Raw genomic sequence first — 21,106 nt, forward strand, 5'->3', positions numbered from 1 at the left:
CATGGCCATGTATCACTTCTACTTCTGTGTATCAGCTAGACCTCTTTGGTTAGTGGCCATCTAGATAGAAGCTGACTAAAATACCCCAGTGCTTGGCAGCACAGTGCCATACATACAGGCATGCTTTATAACTAGATTGAAAGAAACGGAAGCTGAAGTCCTCACTCCAAAGAATTTGCAATCTAAGGCTTTATCATGGCTCTTAGAAAAAGGGGCAAGCACAATTTATTCACATTAAGCCTAAAACCAACGTATACAAGGAACAGAGGAACTACTTGGCAGATGATCACGGGCTGCATGGCAAGACAGCAACCTTATCAGAAAGGCTGTATCTGCTGATGTGGTCAGTTCCTGGGCAAAAAACATTCACATGCCTTTATTCAAAAGGGAAGGCTTGTGAAAGGAATTAGCAACACAATCCCTCAGCTGCAGGTATTTGAATTGATTATCTGTCAACCCAAAGGTTCCCCCAAGTTCAGTAAATGAACACAATCTGTCTTCTAAAATATATCATGTAATTTGTTACTGCTTTTTTTTTTTTTTTTTTTTTTTTTTTTCCTAGCCATGCATCACAAATAAAAAAGCACTTAGTTTTTAGTTTGGGTAATAAGGGTTGAGTTCTTTTTCTTTTAACTTTACTTGATATTTGAATTAGAAAATTAAGTACAAGCTGAAATGGAATAAGCAGTAGGTAACTTAAGAATATATGTATTTTTATAACTGGAGTTAATTTAAATGACAAAATGGTTCAAACCTCAGCACCTTACTGATTTATTTCAGATGCATCTTTATTTATTTCAGGCTTCCATTGTTAAAATATGCTATTGATTTTCTGTTTTCTTTTGTTCTGAGGTTCCAGTGTGCTCTCTGCTGGTGATGCCATTCCCCATTTGGAAAATGATTGATTCATTATTATTATTAAAACAAAACAACAACAACAACAACAAAACAACAATCAGGAACCAAGACAAAGTTAAATGTAAAAGTTACTAAAATGCTTTCAAGAATATTATTTACTTGACTTTTGGCTGGATTAGAATCTAAAATGAAATGCAAACGGCTACTGGGGAAAAATGAAGAAATCTGTATCCATAGAAGACAGATCTAGGAGAGAGGAGAGGCTGAGGGACAGGACATGGAGATTTTAAAGGACTTTGCTTTTGATTAGATTTAGAAAGCTCCATTAAAGGAAAAAAAATCTACAGGAAGACTGAAAATAACAATTTGGGGTTGTAAGAGTGAATAACAGCAAGCGTGTAGTACTGGTTTGCAACATGGCAGACCTGGAAAGGGTAATGGAAAAAACCCTCACATACACAACTGTCGGGTCTGCAATAAAAGCAAATAACCAAAAATGTTCCACCGGCTGATTTCTTCCATTTTTAGAACTTAATATGGCAAGACATCTTAAAAAAAAAAAAAGAAAAAAAAGAAAAAAAAAAAAGATGATGCTGTTTCCAAATTTATGATTCTTGTTTCTGAAAAAAAAAAAAAAAAAAAGATATGCAAGTAAGTCCCATGGATTAATAGACAATTAAAATCCTTCTGAGAAGAAAAAGACAAAAAAAGAGAAATGAGACATTTGTGGAAATACTACATGCCTTCAAAGCACTTCTGTGTTGAAAATTTAAGTCAGAACACTTCCAAATAGATGGTGTATGCTCAGCTTTGTTAAGCTGCACAAGAATGGAAACAGAGGGTTCAGGTATGTGGAGCGAGCCAAGATGGTGATTTAGTAGGACAGCTTTTCCATAAAAGTATGTGATTGAGAACTACATTTCTCTATAAATCTGTGTTATATATCAAATACTAATGCGTAATATCCCTGTTTCTATGTCAATCTATTGATATATAATCATGTAACACATTTCTCCTATGAGTGTAGCCACATACTTTAGCTTTAGATACTGGCCCGCAAATTCATGCATATGGGTAATAGAAGGCAGCGGACCATGTAAACAGCCAGCATAGCACACAGGGAAGCTCACGGAGAATACCTTTCTATCACCAGCCCCTCTTCTAGACGATTTCCTTAGATACACTAGATAGATGAATAAAATATTTCTTAAGTGCGATAAAATATATATTGACGTTTTTAAATATTTTATCTGCGATTGAATGGAAATGAGCTTCATCTGGCTCTCAGGGCACAGCGACACGTGCAGTGTGATGTTTCCCCGCTACGCGCCTTATCACACCGTCTACATGCAATCTTCTTCCTGCGACTGCTATTCATTTTTCATGTGCCAAGTATTCATTAATCCTTTAACCTCTGTAGGTAAAACCTAGTTTTTCTCTGCAGAACGCTCAAGGCTAGGAAATCATTGCTCCCCATTCCAAGTGCTAATACTTACGTTTTTATTGATAAATCTGAATACAACCTATAAATCTACCCAGGTACCATTTCCAGCAGAGTTCTGAAGTAGCCTACTTCTTGCAGGACTGCATGTTTTATCTTTTAGAACATGGTGCTACAGTGTTAACTTTTGACTTGGGTTAAATCTTCTGTAAAGGAAGGAATCACATTCCTAATCTCTTGTGAGTTTTTGGAGCTGGCACTATGCGTGAAGTAACAATAAATCTGCTGTTTGAGTCATTAGACTGTATTTTAACTTTGCGCTCCCTCTTCTCCAAAGGAAAAGATTACACCAGAGACAAAATAATAGCAAATCACACCTAATCTCCTTTATGGCTCACAGAGACATATTTATATACAGTGCGGTGTGGACTTCTGTTTCTGTCTGATTTAGCATTTCTTATTTGCCATCCTGCCTTTTTTAACCTTGTGAGATAACACACAGGGATGAAGAGCAAGGAGCTTGCTTTACCCAGAACACTCATGCCCAGAGGAGGCCGAGTGCCGTTCATGGTAAGGGCAGAACACACCAAGCACTGCATGGATGTACTTCATGTTAAAGGAACAGATGCTGGTTCTGGTTCCTCAGACTCCCTGCGTAACTACCGGGTAGAAGAGCAAGCATTCCTTTTTACGTACTGAAAGTCACAGTATTCAGCAGTAGTTATTTACCTGGGCTCGGCCCGGCTCTCTGTGTAAATATGCACACCCTACGGGTTGTTATGAACATGGTTGCGTGGCAGGCCAACCTCACAGCCACAGAGTGATTCCTGTGTTGTGCTTTACTCACCAAACCATTACCTGAGAGGTTACAGACTGGGATTTGAATGTGAGGAGGACAGGAATGTGACTGGAGCGCAGGCCAGGGACCAGTGTGGCAGTGGGACCTGAGGAGGCTTTCTGGCCTCCTTATGCTGAAGGTCTCCTGATCATCACCAAGGGGCACACCGGCAGCCAGAGCTGGTCACAGCCTACAGGCACACCAGCCCTGCTGTTCTCCCCTCAAGCAACAGGAGCCTGAGGGAGAAGGCGAAGAACAGCCACAACAGCTCTGCACTGAGCAAAGGCTGGGAGGCTGGTTGCAGGGCTTGGGCACCACGTACACGTGAGCCAGCATGCTTCCACCAAAATATCTCGCTGTATAAACATGTACGAGGGCCACTTCAATAGTAATGCCTCCCATTTCATTATTTTGGCCCACAGCTTCACATATTGGTGGTATGGTGGTAGAGGTTGAACCTTCCTGACAGTATTCCATTACATGCTGTTGCCGTGTGATGGATGGCAGCAGAGGGACAGTCTGATGACATGGCATCTAACATGGAAGTGCATACAAGCAAAAGTGTGTCATTGAATTCTGCCATGCAGAACACATGGTGCACACTGACATTCACTGATGCTTACTGAACACTGATGGAGACCAAACAGTGGATGCGAGCACCGTGAGGTGGTGTGGCTCAGCAGTCCTAACAGTGACAGTGGGTCACCTCGTCACCTCCACTTGTGGAGGGCACAGGCTCTTCTTCATCAGTGCTGAAAATGCACGGATCATGGTTGTCACCATTGAAAACCAGTGTTTAGTAGCTGAGAATTTATCTAACAGTGTTGTTGTGCTCTTTGTATTGGTTGAGTTTCTGCGGAAATAAACAGTAGGCATTACTTTCACAGCGACCTACACCTTAGTAAGCATACTTTGGAGACGAAATAGGTGTTTACTTCTCAAAGTTTAGACACCAAGTCCCAAGATTCACGTTTTTGTTTCCTAAGTGCTTTAAAGTAACGCCTTCAGTGCAGCCATGCAATAACGACTAATTCCAGGCTGTCGGACTGCCTCTATCTCCGCGTTGCCACGAGAGCCCCGTGCTCCGTTACCCTCAGTTCCTTCGTCTGAAACCCTTCCCATAAGAGAAGTTCTCGGTTTGCAGAGGCGTGGCCCTACACACCGACCTCCCTACAAACAGAAGAAAAAAAAAAAAAAAAAAAAAAAAAAAAACACAAGAAAAAATCCCAAACAAATCGACAACCAGCCCTCACAGAGTTCTCAAAGCTGCAGTGTGTTTATTTAAGACAAAAAATCACAAAGGAAGGTCGGCACAGCTCGGCCCCCACCCCTGCCAGGTGACCGCCCGCACCCCCACGGGGCCCCCGCCCACTATTCCCTTCTCGGGTCCGCCCCGGCCCGGCGGCCACCCTGCGGGAGGCGAGGAAGAGCCACCGCCCACGGCCGGTGCTGCCCACGGCCGGTGCTGCCCACGGCGCCCCGCGTCCCCTCCCTCCCCACCGCCTCGCAGGGCTCCCGCTCCGGGCATCCCCTCGGCGCCCCCATCCCCAGGACGCCCGCCGCGCCGTGCGCACCCCCAGTCCGGGCCCCGCCGGCGGCCCCTCCCCCGGGCCGGGCGTTCCCGTCTCCACCCCGGGGGCGGGCGGCGCACCGAGCCCCGGGGCGGCTGCGGGGCGGAGGCGCGGCCCCTCCCTCTCCTCCCTCCCCGCCCGGCGGCCGGTGGGGGCGCTCGGCGTGCCAGCGAGGACACCGGCGCCCGCCGAGGCGAGAGGGGACCGGCGCGGCGCCTTTGTCTGAACGGAGCGGCTCGCTCGGCTGCCCCGCGCGGGGCTCGGCCGCGGCGTTGCGCGGTGTTGTGGCGCGGGCGCGGCTGAGGCGGCGCCGGGAGCCTCCACCCCCGGCCCACCCTGCCCGCGGCTCATCATGTGACGCGGGTAAGTCGGCGGCGAACGCCGCGCTTCGCCGGGGTGCCCCCATTCATTTTCTGGGGACGGCGGCGAGCTGCGGGCGGGCGGGGGGCGCTGCCCCGGCGGAGGGGGCCGGGCCGGGCAGCGCGGGGACACCGCGCCGGGGGGAGGAAGCGGCGCTCCGGCTCTGCGGCTCCGCTCAGGTCTGTGCCCGTTCCGTTCCTTACCGGAATAAACGTAACGTCGGCGTTATTTGGCTTTCGGCTGTCCCGGCCAGCGCCGAGATGAAGTGAAATAATTAAGAAAAAAAAAAACAAACAACGAAACAACCCAACAGAAAGCAGAGGGGAGGGAGAGAGGGGGCTCCGCGCGGGGCCGGGGCTGCGGCCGGGCCGGGGGTCCGCGCGCCCGAACTTTCCCCAACTTTCCCGCTGAGGCCGCTGCAGGGGGCTGCCGAGGGGCAGCGCGGGGCCGTTTGTGTCTCCCCTCCCCGTCCGCTGACCTCCGTCCGGGTCGGCCGCGGGGTCCGGGCGCTGCCCCCGCCCGGCCGAGGAACGCGGGGTGAGCGGCGGTGCGACCCCGTTCGCCTGCATCCCTCATCCCTCCGGAGCGCGTCCGCGCCGCGCTGTCAACCGTTTGCGTTGCCGTTGTGTGCACGGGGCGCTGCGTATCCGTGGCTGTGCCCGGCCCGGCCCGGGGGAGCCGTGCGGCGGAGGTGCGCTGCCTTCCGCCCGCCCTCAGCGCGGCCGTGGCACCCGCTCTGCTCGGGACTGAGCCGGCGGCTGTCAGCGCTGTGAATCGGAGCAGATGTGTGTGCGCCTACCGGGGTCAGAGCGCCTCGGTCCGTGCGAGGTGCCGGGGATAAGTTCGCTCCCCCCACCGTGGCTTATGTCAGCCTTTGGCAGCTCCCCCCTCCGATCCCCCGGGTAAGTAAGTAAACCGCTTTTTTTTTTTTTTTTTTCTTCCCTCCACCGTCGTACGATAAACGGTATTCTCTTCATTTTTTTCCTCTTCGTTCCCATCCTGCCCAGCCCCAGCAGGTAGCGACCGCGACAACTTCCCAGGGCCGCTCTGTAGCGCGGGCGCCGGGCTCCATTTTCTGGAGCTCCAACTCCGTAACGTGCGGGAGCGGCGGAGCGCTCCGTGCGGGATCCGGGGGGGAGGGGGGGGCGCGGGCAGCGCTCTGTGCATGATGTCAGGCTGCGCGCACCGCGCCGCCGGGCTCCTACGCGGTATTCCTGCGGGGGTGCCCGGAAATACCTTTCTAACGGGACGTAATAAACTCGCGAACATCGCCTGGAAGCCGCCGTGTCGCCCACCGGGAGGTACGGGCGAGCCCTGGGCCGCGCTGCGACCGGAACGCCGCGGCCCCCCCGCTCCGACCGCCCCCGGCTCCGTCGGTCGGTGGCGGCCGCTGCGGGTCCCCGGGCTGAGCCTGGCGGATGACATCACCGTGCCGCCGGCCGCAGTGCCCGGGCTGCTCCCGCACCCCGCCCCCCTCGGATCTCTGGAACCAGGCGGTGGGGGTAGCCAGAGGACGAGGTGGTCCGTTTTTTGCTTTTTTTCCCTCTTCTTTTAGCTTCTCAATTCGTGGAGCAGTGCATAGCATTTTAAAGGGGGCTGTGGAAGAAATCATCTTTTCCCTGCCATCCGCCAGCACTTGGCTGCAGGGAGAAGCGCTGCGGGGCATTTGAGGAATGATCGCGTTGTGTGCTGGAGGGAGTTAGGGATTTGGGAGGTGCTCTTTGGTTTCTGCTGCTGCTAATGAAGTGGTGTCAGACTTGTGGAGAAGGGGAATGGGAGATGAGGGTGGTTTTTGTTTTAATTTCTATTTTATTCTTTTCCTTCAGCAGTACTTGTATTTCCAGTAGCATTTCCAGGCTGCCTACCCGTTGTTCCTCTAGAAAAAAGCCTGTGCTAAAAAGGCATCTGAGAGCCTAAGGGAGGCCAGAAGAAAATTTGTAGCAACTTTTAAAAATAAACTTTTAAGATGATTGCAGGACTGGCTAATAACCATGGAGCCCTCTGTCTTTTGGGATTAGCCAGATCTGAGTGTGTGCAATTTGAGCTTCACTTCTGAAGTGAGATTTTGGGTACTGCAGCATCAAACCAGCTCTTGTGCCACGGAGAGGGTTTAGGCTTCAAACCCCACTGGTAGGAATAGTCCTTCTGCTCTTGAGTTTGCAGACCTCTGCAGTGTGTGACTGAACCCCCCTGTAATTAAGTAGAAATAAAGAACACACTGTTTTGGCAAGAAATCCTCTTCCAGGTGTTTGAGGTGCGCTTTGCCACACTTCAGTGTTGCTGAAACCCTGTGAAATTTGGTGCGTTTTAGCACTTAGAAAGGCATCCTGCTGTTGAGCTTTTGGATACGCATCTACCCACCCAGACAGTTTATCAGCTACAGGGAAGGCATGTGCTGTGTCTAATTATTAAGTAGGCAGTGCTTGCTAACTCCACCTTCCAAGTGCTGTGGTGTTGCAGCCTTCATCTTTGAGGCTGCTAGATGATCTCTGAGCTCTTTGGGATGGCCAACTCCTTGCTCATTTCCCAAAGGCATGAATGTTCTTTGTGCTGGGTAACAGATCTGCTCAGTGCAAGGTTGGTTTTGACCAGGTCTTTGTTCCACTCAGGTTGAATATACAAATGCCTTATTCACCATCTCATATTAATAATGCTGGGGGAATACTCTTTTTTTTTTTTTTTTTTTTTTTTTCTTGAAATGTTTCATTTTTGGTTTCTGAAGAGTTGTCTTTGATTTATTGTGTTGGGACATAGTTGTGGTTTGCCTTTCCATAGAATCATGGAATGCCCTGGGTTGAAAAGGATGACGGTGACCATCTAGTTTCAACCCTCCTGCTATGTGCAGGGTCGCCAGCCACTAGACCAGGCTGCCCAGAGTCACAATCCAGCCTGGTCTTGAATGCCTCCAGGGATGGAGGTACTTTCTTGACATAAATACAAAGAGAAACAAACAAAAAATTTCTTCAACTGGAAATTTCAACTTTGGAAAAGCTGAGATGGATGCAGCAGTTGAGACTTTGACCTTCTCAGCTCTTGACTGGTGGTTGTTTGCTACAGCTGCAGCTGTGCGCCTTTGAAAGAGGAGGAGCTGCGCATGAAGCATGCTCACTTTCTTCAGCTATGAAGAAAACATAGGAAGATGCATGATGGTTCAAAGTGAGATTTTAAAAATTATTAAGCAAAGTGCAGCTTTTCCTTTATTGTTGTGTTTTCCTTTATGTCGTTGCCATGCCGTAAGACAAATATTTACGTCTTCAAAGTGCAAATGTGAAAGCATGAAGTGATGATTTTCCCTATGCAGTGAAAAAAGATTATTTTTTTAATGAAATAAAAGCATTTCAATTTTATAGCATCTATGCTGTAGCGCTGAAGACACTTCAACAGTGCTTGTCAGTCAAAAGCTCTATGTAAACTGATTCTGTTGAACTTCAGACAGACCTGTATCAGCTAAATGGATTGTTTTTTAAGTCAGTCCTAAACATGAAAATGAATGAGCAACAAGAGTTATATTTGCAGGTTGTGCTGGGATAGATTCTATCTGGGCAGTCAGCTCTGTAGGCAAAGTAGAGTACTGATGAGACCGACTGTGTATGTAGACCAGTGCAGTAGTGGTTAGAATTGGACCTCTATGAGGAAAATTGTGCGGTCTCTTTTGGTTTGCACTAAAACTGAGCTGGTACTGTTGCAGAAAGCCCTTTCCTGTGTAGGTCTGCTTAGATTTGGAGCCCAGAAAGGTGTGAACTTTCTCATACTTCATTGAGGTTTGATGTGATTGGTTGAAGTTGACTTTGAATTTGTGCTTTTGTCATTGGTCCCAAGCAATAAATATATTGCAAATACAAGCGACTGTTCTTTAATCAGTTGTGTTTATTGTTTGGTGGCAGGGAGTTCTTAAAAAACAAACACTGAGAGACAGAAGGAAGGAAAAAGACCAATGTGGCTTTGCCAAGAAGTGAGTGGATCTGTGCTGTATATAATGTTGAGCTAGTGTGGGTTTTTCCTTTCTTGATTTCAGTGTAATACCTCTTGGTATTTTTCAGAATGAATAATTTAGACTTTAGTCTAAACCACAGTCAAAGTATAGTATAGAATTTTTTTGTTTTCTTTTTGTCTATTGCAAAATAATGTGATTTGAATTGGAGAAGACATCTTGATGTTATGGCTGTGCCTGGCTCATATAGCTGTTTCTCTTCCATTTCCTGCCTTTTTTGGCAGAGGTGGTGGCATGAGCCATTGCAGCGTTGTTCAATCGAAATACACAGTAAAACTTGGCTCAGGAGTCAATATATGATCTTGTGTGAAACGTCTTGAAAGGCTGCAGGTGGCACAGCATAGGTCCATGGGTAAACTTGGGTGCTGATCTAAGAGGGGCTGTCCTCTTGCTTTTCTGCCTCTTTGCACTGTGACAGTATAGAGGTGACTGAAGCTGTATCAGACCACCACTTGCAGCAGCCCCTGTGGCCTCTGAATAGTCAGTCCATGGTGCGAAATACAAGCAGTGCTGGATCCTGAGGTGTTGGCTCTTCTCCCCCTTCGGGGAGCTCCCTTGCCCTCCAGTCTTGATCCATCCTACTGACTATGCACATCTACTCAGCTGTGCACATCAGCTCTTCTGTCAGAGGAGTCTGTTCATCTGCAGATGCAGAGGTAGGACTTGCCTAGGTGATGGCTTGCTGACTATAGTTATTGTTCTTAATTCAAATGAAAAACCACACAGTTCAGGATGCAAAAGCTAAGGTATGTCAGAAATAAAATTGCGTGTGTAAGATTGAAGGGAAATCACATGATTCAAGACTTTATTCATTAGTGTAGACCATTGTAGCTTGACATTTCCTCTGAATGCAATCCTAACAATGTCTGGATTTTTATTTTTGTAATCTCTTGGTTTGTTTATTCATAGATACTTTTTTTTCCCCTCTGGAACACAAGAAAGATGTTTTCTCGTGCTTATTGTTCTGTGGGTTGCTGGTAGCACTCGCATTGATGGGCTTTGAATTTGCAGCACAAACCAGCATCACTTGAGTTAAGGAACGTCTGGTAAGCAGTAGCAAGCTTTTGTCCTCTGCGTGAACCAGCCCTCAGAAGAGGAATGAAGTATGCTCTTTGCTAATGGCTGGCACGGTATTTGCTACATAGCAGAGTAATGATGGGACTCAGAAATCCCCAGCTTTGTTCCTGGCTGTGGGGTGAACGTGCTGCCTTTGTTTAAACACAGAACAATCAAATGCATGACCTTGGACATCAGTGAAGCAAAGGGGATAATTAATCAGACATATTGTGTTGGAGACCTGAGCTCTGGTCTCAGCTTTGTCAGATGTCGCGTTAGGATAACTGCTTTGTTATCCCTCTGTGAGGTGACAAGCAATGATCCCAATTTCTAATTAGTGTGGGCGTTATCCACTGGTCAGAGCTGTAAAGAGCACAAGGTTATGAATGCTAACACTGGTCTGCCTGCTGACTACCGAAGAATGATTTCTTTTGCTCTGCCTTGGCCAAAAAGCCCATTTGTGATGGTGACATGGCATCTGTTTCCTAAAGGCTTAGGTACCTGTCTGCAGTGCAGGAAGCTTGGTGACACCGTCAGGCTGGGTCACTGCAACTGGCCTGCAAAGAGGTGGGGCTGTCGGAAGGAGTGCTTGGGGCCTGTTAGTGAAGTTGGGTGTCTTGCCAGCAAGTTCTGGAAGCCTTCCTGAGCGTGTGCAGGCTGTAACTTTGGCAATGGTGTTCAACTCTCGGCAGACTGGTTGCGGCACAAGGAAAGGTGATTCTCTAACCCCAGCAGTTTCTACGAGGAAAGTATTAATCTCCTTCTGTGGATCTCTGAGGAAGAATCATTCCAAATAAAAACATCCTGAATTGTTCTTTAGACTTTTTCCTTTACCAGTATAGTCAAAAATTCCTGATGTATTCTTGAATACTTTGATATCAAACTTTGCAGAAGCAGACACTGAGAACTTCAGCTGGAATGACTGTTAAATAGAATGATCTAGCATTAGAAGTTTGCTACATTGAAAAAACTGGTTGTCAGTTACTGTGAATGTTATGGTGTTATTTTTTTTTTTTTTCCATGGGATTGGCATTTTTAGATGATACACTAAAAATTCAGGACACTTTTCATAGCAGATGTGATAGTATGTGGTCATCCTTGCTAGAGTTAGTCATATTAGTTGCTGGTTCTTCCTAGGAAAAAAGGAAAGATGGCTGTATTAAGCAGTAACACTCGACACAAATCTGAGCAGGACTTAAAATCAGAATAATGTAGGCAGTCTTTGAGTGTGCTATGCTGGCATAAAACAGTTCTGAATAGTTTTGGAATAAGAGTTGGCAGTGCTGCAGGAGAGCATGTAAAGAGCTATGATTGATGATGCTTTAAAATCTTTTTAAGTGTTGGACAGTAGTTGGAGCTATTCCAGTTTCTTTTTCATGGAATCTTGTAGTTGCAAGAAAATTTGGGTTAAGTGGGAAATGAAAAGATTTTTCTTAGGAAAAAACCCTAAAACAGAAGTTGGGAATATCATTCCTTTCCAGTCCCTGTAAATCAGTAAGTTACAAGACAACTTAGTTTCTACCTAGTCGCAGTCATAGGGGACCTCCAGAGATTGAGTCCAACCCCCTGCCAAAGCAGGTTCCCTACAGCAGGTCACACAGGTAGGCATCCAGGCAGGCCTTGAACATCTCCAGAGAAGGAGACTCCACCACCTCCCTGGGCAGCCTGTTCCAGTGCTCCGTCACCTCACTGTGAAGAAGTTCTTGTGCACATTCATATGGAACTTCCTGTGCTGCAGTTTCCGGCTGTTTCCCCTTATCCTGTCTCCACACACTGCTGAAAACAGTCTGGCCTCTCCATTCTGCCCCCACACGTTAGATATTTATAGACCTGGATCAGGTCCCCTCTCAGTCTTCTTTTCTCAAGGCTGAACAGACCCAGTTCACTCAGCCTTTCTTCATAGGAGAGATGCTCCAGGCCCTTCACCATCTTTGTGGCCCTCCGCTGGACTCTTTCCAAGAGATCCCTGTCTTTTTTTGTACTGGGGAGCCCAGAACTGGACGCAGTACTCCAGATGAGGCCTTACCAGGGCAGAGTAGAGGGGGAGGATCACCTCCCTCGACCTGCTGGCCACGCTCTTTTTAATGCACCCCAGAATGCCACTGGCCTTTTTGGCCATAAGGGGCATGCTGCTGCACACACCAACCTGTAACGGTGCATGCAGTTATTCCCTAGATGCACGATTCTACACTTGCTTTTATTAAACCTCATCTGGTTTCTTACTGCCCAGCTCTCCAGCCTGTCCGGGTCTTGCTGAATGGTGGCACAGCCTTCAGGTGTGTCAGCCAATCCTCCCAACTTTGTATCATCAGCAAACTTGCTGAGGGTGGCCACTATCCGCTTGTCAAGATCATTGATGAAGATGTTGTACAAGACCAGACCCAGCACAGACCCCTGAGGAACACTGCTGGTTACAGGCCTCCAACCAGACTCTGCACCGCCAACGACAACCCTCTGCACTCTGCCAGTCAGCCAATTCTCAACCCACCTCACTGTCCACTCATCTATCCCACATTTCCTCAGCTTTGTTATAAGGATGTTGTGGGAGACAGTATCAATTAAATCTTTTGTATAGATGGGGCCCTGCAGAATTTTGAAAGGAAAAAATAAACAAAATGCTGTTGGGTTTTCTTCCTTTCTGAAAGGGAGAGCATGCAAACTCAGTCTAGTTGGCACATAGATTTGGAGGCTGCTAATTGAAAAGGTATTGCTGTGATTTCCAGATCTATATTCAGCTGAGTCAACATCTTGCTGAAAATGTCTTCAATGTATATTTGAAGAATATACATCAGTAGTTCTGGGCCTTGTATTCTGGAAAGATCAATAGTCACATGAAACAAATACAAGCACAGGACAAACTGAAAAATAATATTAGATTTAGAACAATTTTTTTTTTTTTTCACACCCCAGCCCGTATTCGGGGTAGATTTATTTTATGCTTACCGGAGATGTGCTCTCCTTTAGTTTCTGTGTGCTGCAGGATTTAAGAAGGCAATATTTCTTTTTCATTGTGATTGTAAATAAGCATGTGGGCAAGGGCAAGGGTGGGAGTCTCTCATCTATGCGTAGTGGTTGAAGGCACTTGTTGAAGAGAGTTCTGGTGGATAGCTTGAATAAAATTCATTCCTTTCCTTAAAAGAAGAGCCTTGCTCCATCCTTACTTCAGAGGTATGTGCTAAACTCACGATACTTGAAGTGTTCTTAAGGTTAAAAAACAAAATAAAGTCTCTCGTTGAATGACTACAGAGAAAGTCTAAGATGATTAGCTTGCACATAGGCATGCACAGTGTTCTTGTTTAAAAACAAGTGAGAGGTGACTGCACTGGTCATCTTAAATCCTTGGGAAAACATTCCTGTCTCTGTGGGATTTACTGGTGGTGAGGCAGGGAGATTCTGTGTGCTGCTGATTTTTGTGTGGCTTCCACGCTAACACCGCACACTGTGAGAGCAGGCACCCTTAACCAGGCTGTGGTTTTCTTCAGTGGGGAAAAGCACCAGGAACTTAACTCTTTGGTACCCAAGTCATTCTGTGGGCATGACCCAAAGTCCATCAGCAGAAGTGAGAAAAGCTTGTACTTTCACATTCCTGTCAAGCATGGCTACAGTTCCTTACAGCTTTCATTAACTCATCTTTTTCCTCTTCTGGAAAAATAAGACTTATAAATAAAGGCAGAAAATTTCTTTCTGTGATTGAATTGACTACAATCAGAATGAGCTCCTTCACATCCATCAGTTCGTCTCACTGTGTAATTATCTGTTGCTGCTTCTGCCTCCTGTGATACTGTTTCCCTGTACTTCTTTAGGTGAAAAATACTGTTTTCTGCCATTGTTTTCTTCTGCTGTAGCCCTTCTGCTAATGACCTGAGTAGAACAGTCTTGTAATGAAAAGGCTTTGTTAATTTTTAATTTTCTTTTTTTTGGCACTGTTTTTTCTTAATCTTTCTACTTGTACTCCTTTATGTACCCCAACCTGCAGGCCAATAAAACTTGTCATTTGGGCTGTGTTTGCTGTGATGGTGGACGTTGTTGCTAGAGGTAGCGTTAGATATTTGAGATATCCTTGTATATTACTGCAATATTATAAATAACAACATAAAACTAGATAAAAATTAGAAATATAAAAGTACTGTCTGTTGAAATGTTCTTATGTTATACAGTGTTACAATTAATTCAGCAAAACTGAATAATTTTATCTTTATAAATGAATCTGTAGAAGTAATTTCTGAAGAAGTGAGGCATGTGCTGTGGCAATCATTTGATACAATCTAAAACTTTAATTCCGGTCAGACATGATGGACTTCTTGGTTTCAAAGTTGAATGAGTAAGCTTTTATAAAGTTTGAGGCAATGCTGTGAGGTAAGAGTTATATTCTGAAAGCATCTTAACAACACTGAATGCCACAGAAAAAGTGAAGCCAGACCTGACCAGCGTGTAAGTTCTGAAGACTTGTAAGGAATTCTGTCTGGATAAACAGGCTTGCATTTAGCTGTAAACGTCACATTTGGTTCATTCTTTCACTTCATAGTTTGACTGACTGATTTTGGAGATACATCTAGCGGCATTGAGCTTAGAAATGAACTCTTCAGTTGGGGGTTTATGTGTATTTCTAGGCTTTGTTCCTCTGAGACTACCGTTGTTGTTCTTTCTGTCTGGCATGGGTATTCCTCTCTCTTTGTATGGTGCTCTTCTGCCTAAATGTGAAGCCCAGTATTGAGAGTGGGATTTAATTCCCTGTGTCCTAAGTTAAAGATCATATCAGCCCCAACAGAGAGGTGTGTAAATATGTATTTTGAATCTATAATGATATAGTGAAAAAGATTTTAAAGCCTATGTTTAAGTTGTTAATTGAGGAGTGAAGCTGAATTTCAAGTTCACTGCCGTCCTGAAGGGTGGTTTCAGATGATGATGGGTTGTGTTCAGTTTTCAGTTGATGGTGAATGTGCTGTGATTTAAGCAGATCCAGAAGGAACTTAGCATAAAGTCAAGGTATATTGATTGATGAAAGAACTTGGTGGGGTGAGAAGGGAAAAATAGGCTGGTCAGCCTCGCTTTGGTGCCTAGCAGAATATGGAGGTTATTCTGGGAGTTAACAAGTAAACACCTGAAAGGCAGTGCAGTTGTTGGTCAGGATTTCTGAGGAGAAGTCCTGTATGGTGATCCTTTTTATGATTAGGGTCTATTAAGGTTGCTCACCTTGGAACAAGCAAAGCTGGTTGATGTAATCTTTTTTTAATTTCAGCGAAATTTTTGGTGCTGTTTATTGCAGAATTCCGCACAAAATGTCAACATAAAGCTAAACATATACATGACGCAGTGGGTGAACAGTTGGAAGACAGGTTGGGCTCAAAGGGTTGCGATAAAATGGTATTACACTGGTAATACCATTTACCAGTCACTGGTAGGATTCCACCTACAGGGGCTCTGCTGTAGGGCCAGTTATCTTAAGTGTTTTAATCAATGATTTACGGACTGGACTTGAAGGTGTACTATTTCCACTGTTTGTGGGAATACCTGTGGTTGCCTTGGTAGTAGAGAGACTTTGCAAGGAGAATGACAAATGGGAGGACTGGACAATTGCCAGCTGCATGAAAAGAGCAACTGCCAGGTTCTGCATTGGGTGCAGGCTGAGGAAGAGAGGCTGGTGAGCAGTCGTACAGAGAGGGATCTGGGGTTTCAGGTTGAAGATGAGATGAATATGAGCCAGCAGTGTGCCCTGGCAGCCCAAAGGGCCAACGGTACCCTGGGGAGCAGCACGCCTAACTGGGGAGGGGCTGTCCTGCTCTGCTCTGTGCTGTGAGGCTTCACTTCCTGCACTGGGGGGCAGGGCTGGGTGCCACAGTGTGAGAAGGACATAAAGCTATCAGTGTCTTAACGGAGGCTCTGAAGATGGTGAAAGATATGGAGGGGAAGATGTATGAGGAGCAGCTGAAGACCCCTGATTTGTTCAGCGCAGAGCAGGCTGAGGTGGGGCCTCATGGTGACTGCAGCTCCTCACAGGGAAAAAGAAGGGCAGCACTGATCTCTGTTCTTTGTGACAGTGATGGGGTGTGAAGGAATGGCATGGAGCTGTGTCAGGGGAGGGGCAGCTGGGGGCTGGGGACAGGATCTCCGCCAGAGGATGTCAGGCGCTGAGCAGGATGTCCAGAGCAGTGAACATAACACTGAGCTGCTGGAGTTCAAGGAGTGCTTTGGACAGTGCTCACAGACATTCAGGTAGAATTTTGGGTAGTCCTGTGTGTAGCTGGAAGTTGGACTCAGTGATCCATTGGATTCCTTCCAGCTCAGGGTATCCTATGACTCAGTGGGGTCAGGTTGTAATTTGTTACTTTGAAGATCAGATAAGACTGTCACAATAAGCTAATTTGGTTTGAATTTTGTCGTCATCACCTAGGCTTACATACTTTGCTGGAGTTAGAACATCTATGAATGAGTAGGGAGATGATCATCCTCTACTCAGCACTGGTGAGGCTGCACCTCGAGTACTGTGTTCAGTTTTGGGCCCCTCACTACAGGAAAGATGTTGAGGTTCTGGAGAGAACGGCAATGAAACTGGTGAGGGGTCTGAAGCACAAGTCTTATGGGGAGCAGCTGAGGGAGCTGGGATTGTTCAGTCTGGAGAAGAGGAGGCTCACAGGAGACCTCATTGCACTGTACAACATCCTGAAGGGAGGTTGTGTTGGAGATGGGTTTGGCCTCTTCTGCCAGGCAGTGAGCAGGACATGGGGTAATGGCCACAAGTTGTATCAGAGGAGGTTTAGGTTGAATATTAGGAGAAACTTTTTCTCTCAGAGAGTGGTCAGGCACTGGAATGGCTGCCCAGAGAGGTGGTGGAGTCGCCGTCCCTGGCAGTGTTCAAGAGGCGTCTGGATGAGGAGCTGCGTGATATGGTTTAGTGCCTGTGGTGGCAATGGTGGTGAGGAGATGGTTGGACTGGATGATCTTATAGGTCGTTTCCAACCTTGTGATTCTACGATTCTATAAATACATGATTGTAATGCAATAAAGAATCATCTGTGTTCTTCAGTAAGCAGACCCAGGTATTTATAATTCCCCTAACCTTTGTGCCTTATTTGTACCCTGAATTCATCCATATACTTGGCTCCAGCCATTGTACTTCTGTCTCTTAAGTTAGTGGTCAGCCAGTCTTCTGTCGATTCCTTCTCTTTTTGTTTCTGGAGTTTGCATAATTGAACAGTGTTTTAATTTGCAGTTGCTGGAGAGAATTGATTGAAATCATTTTTACTTCAAAGTAGGAAGCAGGAAACCTTTGTTTAAACAATCAGTTTAAGCATTTTTTTTCTGAATACTTACGTGTTGTTTCCAGTGTTGTCCATTGTCTAAAGGATGTTCTAAAGGATGATCAACATGCTGATAAACAGGAGAAATCTTTACATTCTGCATAAGCCACTTTTACCTAAGAGAATGCACACCCTTGTATGTGTATGTACATATATACATCTAATACACATGTAATATATATGTGTGTGTATATATATGTATATTAGATGTATATATTGTGCATACACATATAAGTATACTTCTGTATTAGCAGGGGGGTTGAACCTAGAAGATCATTGTGGTTCTTTTAAACCCAGGCCAATTCTATAATTCTGTGATTAATGGAGTTGATTCTTCTGTTGAAATTTTGAGTTAATAAAATTGCATTATAAGAGGAGTTGTATTATTTCCTGGATGGTTTAGTTTTAATACTGACTCATTCAAATTGTACTTGGGTGGAAACTGGAACTCTCCTAAGCCCCAGGAATCATCACTTAAATTATTTGTATTATTTATGTCTATTTTCAATGTGCCTGGTTATTATAAAAATCTTAATAAAAAGTATTGGCTGTTAAAATTGATTTTTATATTAAATAATGGGAAAATGTAATAAAAGAAGAGAAATAGAAGAAACCCACAGGTTCTGTTTAAATTGTACTTGAGAGTTTTAGAATTAGTATGTATCATTCTTCAGCATATTATTTATACTAAAAGATTGGAAGCGAAATTAAATTTGTTGTGTTTTTTTTGCTCCTAATACACTTTTTTAACTTCTGTGTGGGCTGTCTAGTGGTCTGTAGTAGTAGAATAGGCTGTGAAAGAGATGATGCTTTTGTGCACCTGCTTTTTGGTTAGTGCACTACATTTCATTTTTGTTTGGTCTGTAACTTTTATCAGATTAGTAATGGTCATTTCATTGAAACTTCAGCAAGCAAGTACTGCTTGAATGTGGACAATAGAAGGAGCTTAAATAATTTTTACAATTTTAAACTTTATTTTTTCAACTTTTTTGAGAAGAATCGCTTTAAATAAAAATCAGATTTTTTTCATTTTTTTCATTTTTTCATTTCAGTTTCATAATAATTCAAGAAGACTGGTTCTTTACTGAAGACTATGTCTTTACTGTAGAAGTTTAGAGTACTGTTTGTTAGGCTTTTTCTAGAAGTATTAATCTTTGTCAAAAGATAGAAGTGCCCGTCTTTTCATATTGTGAAGCTGCATGTGAAAGTAACTACTACAGAGGTTTCACTTTCTCTCATATAACATCACCATTTAAGTGCCTTTTCTGAAATGTCTAATGTGCTTATGTTCTGTTGTACTACTTGAGACCTTTCTGTCTCTTGTTTACCATTTTTTCTTTCCGTGTTTGTCCAGGATCATTTCAGATGTAATAATGCAATTCAGGTACTCAGTTTCCCCCTGTAATTGCTGCTAGTTAACCATACCATTTTTAAAAGAGGGAGTGTGGCTGTCAGGTGATTTTGCTGAGTTTGGCTCAACCTCAGGAAGTTCTGCTCTTTCACAGTAGTTTCATCGTTGATGTCCTGCTGATACTCAAACTAACTGGGGCTTTTTCCTATAATTATTGCAGACTTCTTAGAGACTTGCTTTCGTATGTGCTGCTCTATTTCCCCAGTCTTCTCAAGGAGATATGTAAATAAAGCTTAATTTCTACGTATTCTGATTGTAAAAATATGATAATGGAGAAGTTTGTTTTCATAAGGAAACCAAACCAAAGATAGGCTTTTCTCTTTTTTCCTCAGCTGTTTCTTAACTTCTTGAAATAGGCCAAAACATTTTTATTTTTATTTTTATTTGGCAGCTTTTCCATTGTATGCAATGTACTTCAGCGCAATAACTCTGTTTCTGCTTGTATTTCTCTTGGAGACAGATAGGTGTGCAGGATGCAGCATTATCAAAAACCGTACAAGTTGGAAGTGTTGAGTATCTTCTTCCTTCTTGAGGAAGAAAAAGGAAATTTGTTGGCTCTGTCGCTTTCTTTCTCCAGGTTATTGTAACTACTGTAGATCAGGTCAGAAGGATCAGGTTTAGGAACAAGTGCCATTGTGCTATATAGCCTTGTGCAGCAAGTCAGAAAACTGAAAGGAGCTGTTCAGAACAAAGATATTATTAATGCTTCAAGCTGTACCAGGAAAAAAAAAACAAAAACAAAAAAAACCAACAGCTCACCAGGTGAAGAGCACTAGAAATACATTCGGTTGAGGCTCTGCCAAAATAGTATCCTGTTTTGCTCTTGAGAGAAGTTCAAATCAGTGTTTATTTATCAGTGTTTTAAAAGAAGGAAAGAGAAATACATTGTAAAAGCAGATTCTATACATGTCTCATACAAAACTATTACAGACCTGATTGGACTGTGGGGAGGCATCACCTTTCTAAAATCAAATTTACCTTCCATCATCTGTTACAATCCTGGTTTTTGCTCCGCATCCTCCTGTTTGTAAACTGGCTTTCATTTCACTCTGTGATAACTTTATTTAGGCTTCCAGTGGAGTGCTTGAATTGGGCTTGTACTTTACTCTATTGGACTTAGTACTATTCATGATTTTTATGCTCTTCGTGGACCACCAGTTTATTAAGAAATAGCCTCTTACAGTCAAGGAATAGTGTTTCAGCCTTGTGAACAGCTCTCCATGGAGCTTTTCAACTGTATTCTGAGTGCAACTCTTCACATGGCAAAGGAAGAAATGTGAACCTAAAGCATATACAGCCATTAGCTTAAAATCCTAATATGCTATTAATGATATCATTTTTTATTAAAGTGGAAGCGTCAGATGTTGCATGTTGTTCTTTGCCAGTAATACTGCTTGTTTTCTTCAGTGTCTGTTAGGCTTCTTATTTTTTTTACTTCCAAGCTTTTTTATTTTTTGAATGCAGCATTAGTTTCCATTGCACGCATTTCTAAATGTAAAAACCAGTCATTGCTTAATTTATATTTTTGTGTTATAGATCACATAGCACGTTACAGGTCCCTGGAGTCCTGAAATTCTGCTGAAGATTTATTACAGCAGTTCCTGAAAACACTGTGGTAAAGCAGTAACCCATTATTTTCTGAGTTAATGCAGTAGGCAGCTGGAACTGCACGTGGCGTCTCCTCGCTGCTGACTGTATTACCTTTGGGAAAATCTGTGATACCTCACAGCTTACCACGTGGAAGGCAACTCCATTTCTTTTGTTAAGGGTGGCTCTCACAATCGTTTTGTGTCCATCTGGTTTCTAACAGGAGGCATTCAAGGCCAAGCTTGATGAGTTTCTGGGCAGCTTGATCTAGTGGTTGGTAACCCTGCTCATGGCACAGAGGTTGGAAGTAGGTGATCTTTGAGGTCCCTTCCAGCCCAGGTGATCCTGTGATTGTATCTCAGGGTCAAGGTGACTATGATTTGGCTTGTGGTCTAGGAGTTTTTCTTGAGCTTTTTCCTGTTCTTGCACACTGGACAGGGGCTCCCTTTCGTATGTCTTTTCATGGTGTTTTGTTGTGTTGAGAAATGGCTTGAGTATCTTATCAGAGTGTTTCTGCTGTTTCTCGTCTCTTTCCCATTTGTGTGATTGAATCACAGAATCACAGAATGGCCTGGATTGGAAGGGACCTCAAGCATCATGAATCTCCAACCCCCCTGCCGCATGCAGGGCCACCAACCTCCCCATTTAATACCAGACCAGGCTGCCCAGGACCCCATCCAACCTGGCCTTGAACA

At 44.6% G+C, this 21,106-nt stretch overlaps 1 protein-coding gene across 1 annotated transcript in view; it reads left to right on the forward strand.

The window, feature by feature from the left end:
- Nucleotides 1-5,005: 5,005 nt before the first annotated feature.
- KLF12 (Kruppel like factor 12) overlaps nt 5,006-21,106 on the forward strand; it is a 267,563-nt gene continuing 251,462 nt past the window's right edge. Inside the window, exon 1 of the mRNA XM_042839345.1 lies at nt 5,006-5,071. The gene's annotated coding sequence lies outside the window, so the exon portion shown is untranslated. The remainder of the gene's footprint in view (nt 5,072-21,106) is intronic.

This window comes from Centrocercus urophasianus, unplaced genomic scaffold (genome assembly GCF_019232065.1).
Source record: "Centrocercus urophasianus isolate 14NV4802_14NV808 unplaced genomic scaffold, USGS_Curo_1.0 seq_9, whole genome shotgun sequence".
NCBI lineage: Eukaryota > Metazoa > Chordata > Aves > Galliformes > Phasianidae > Centrocercus > Centrocercus urophasianus.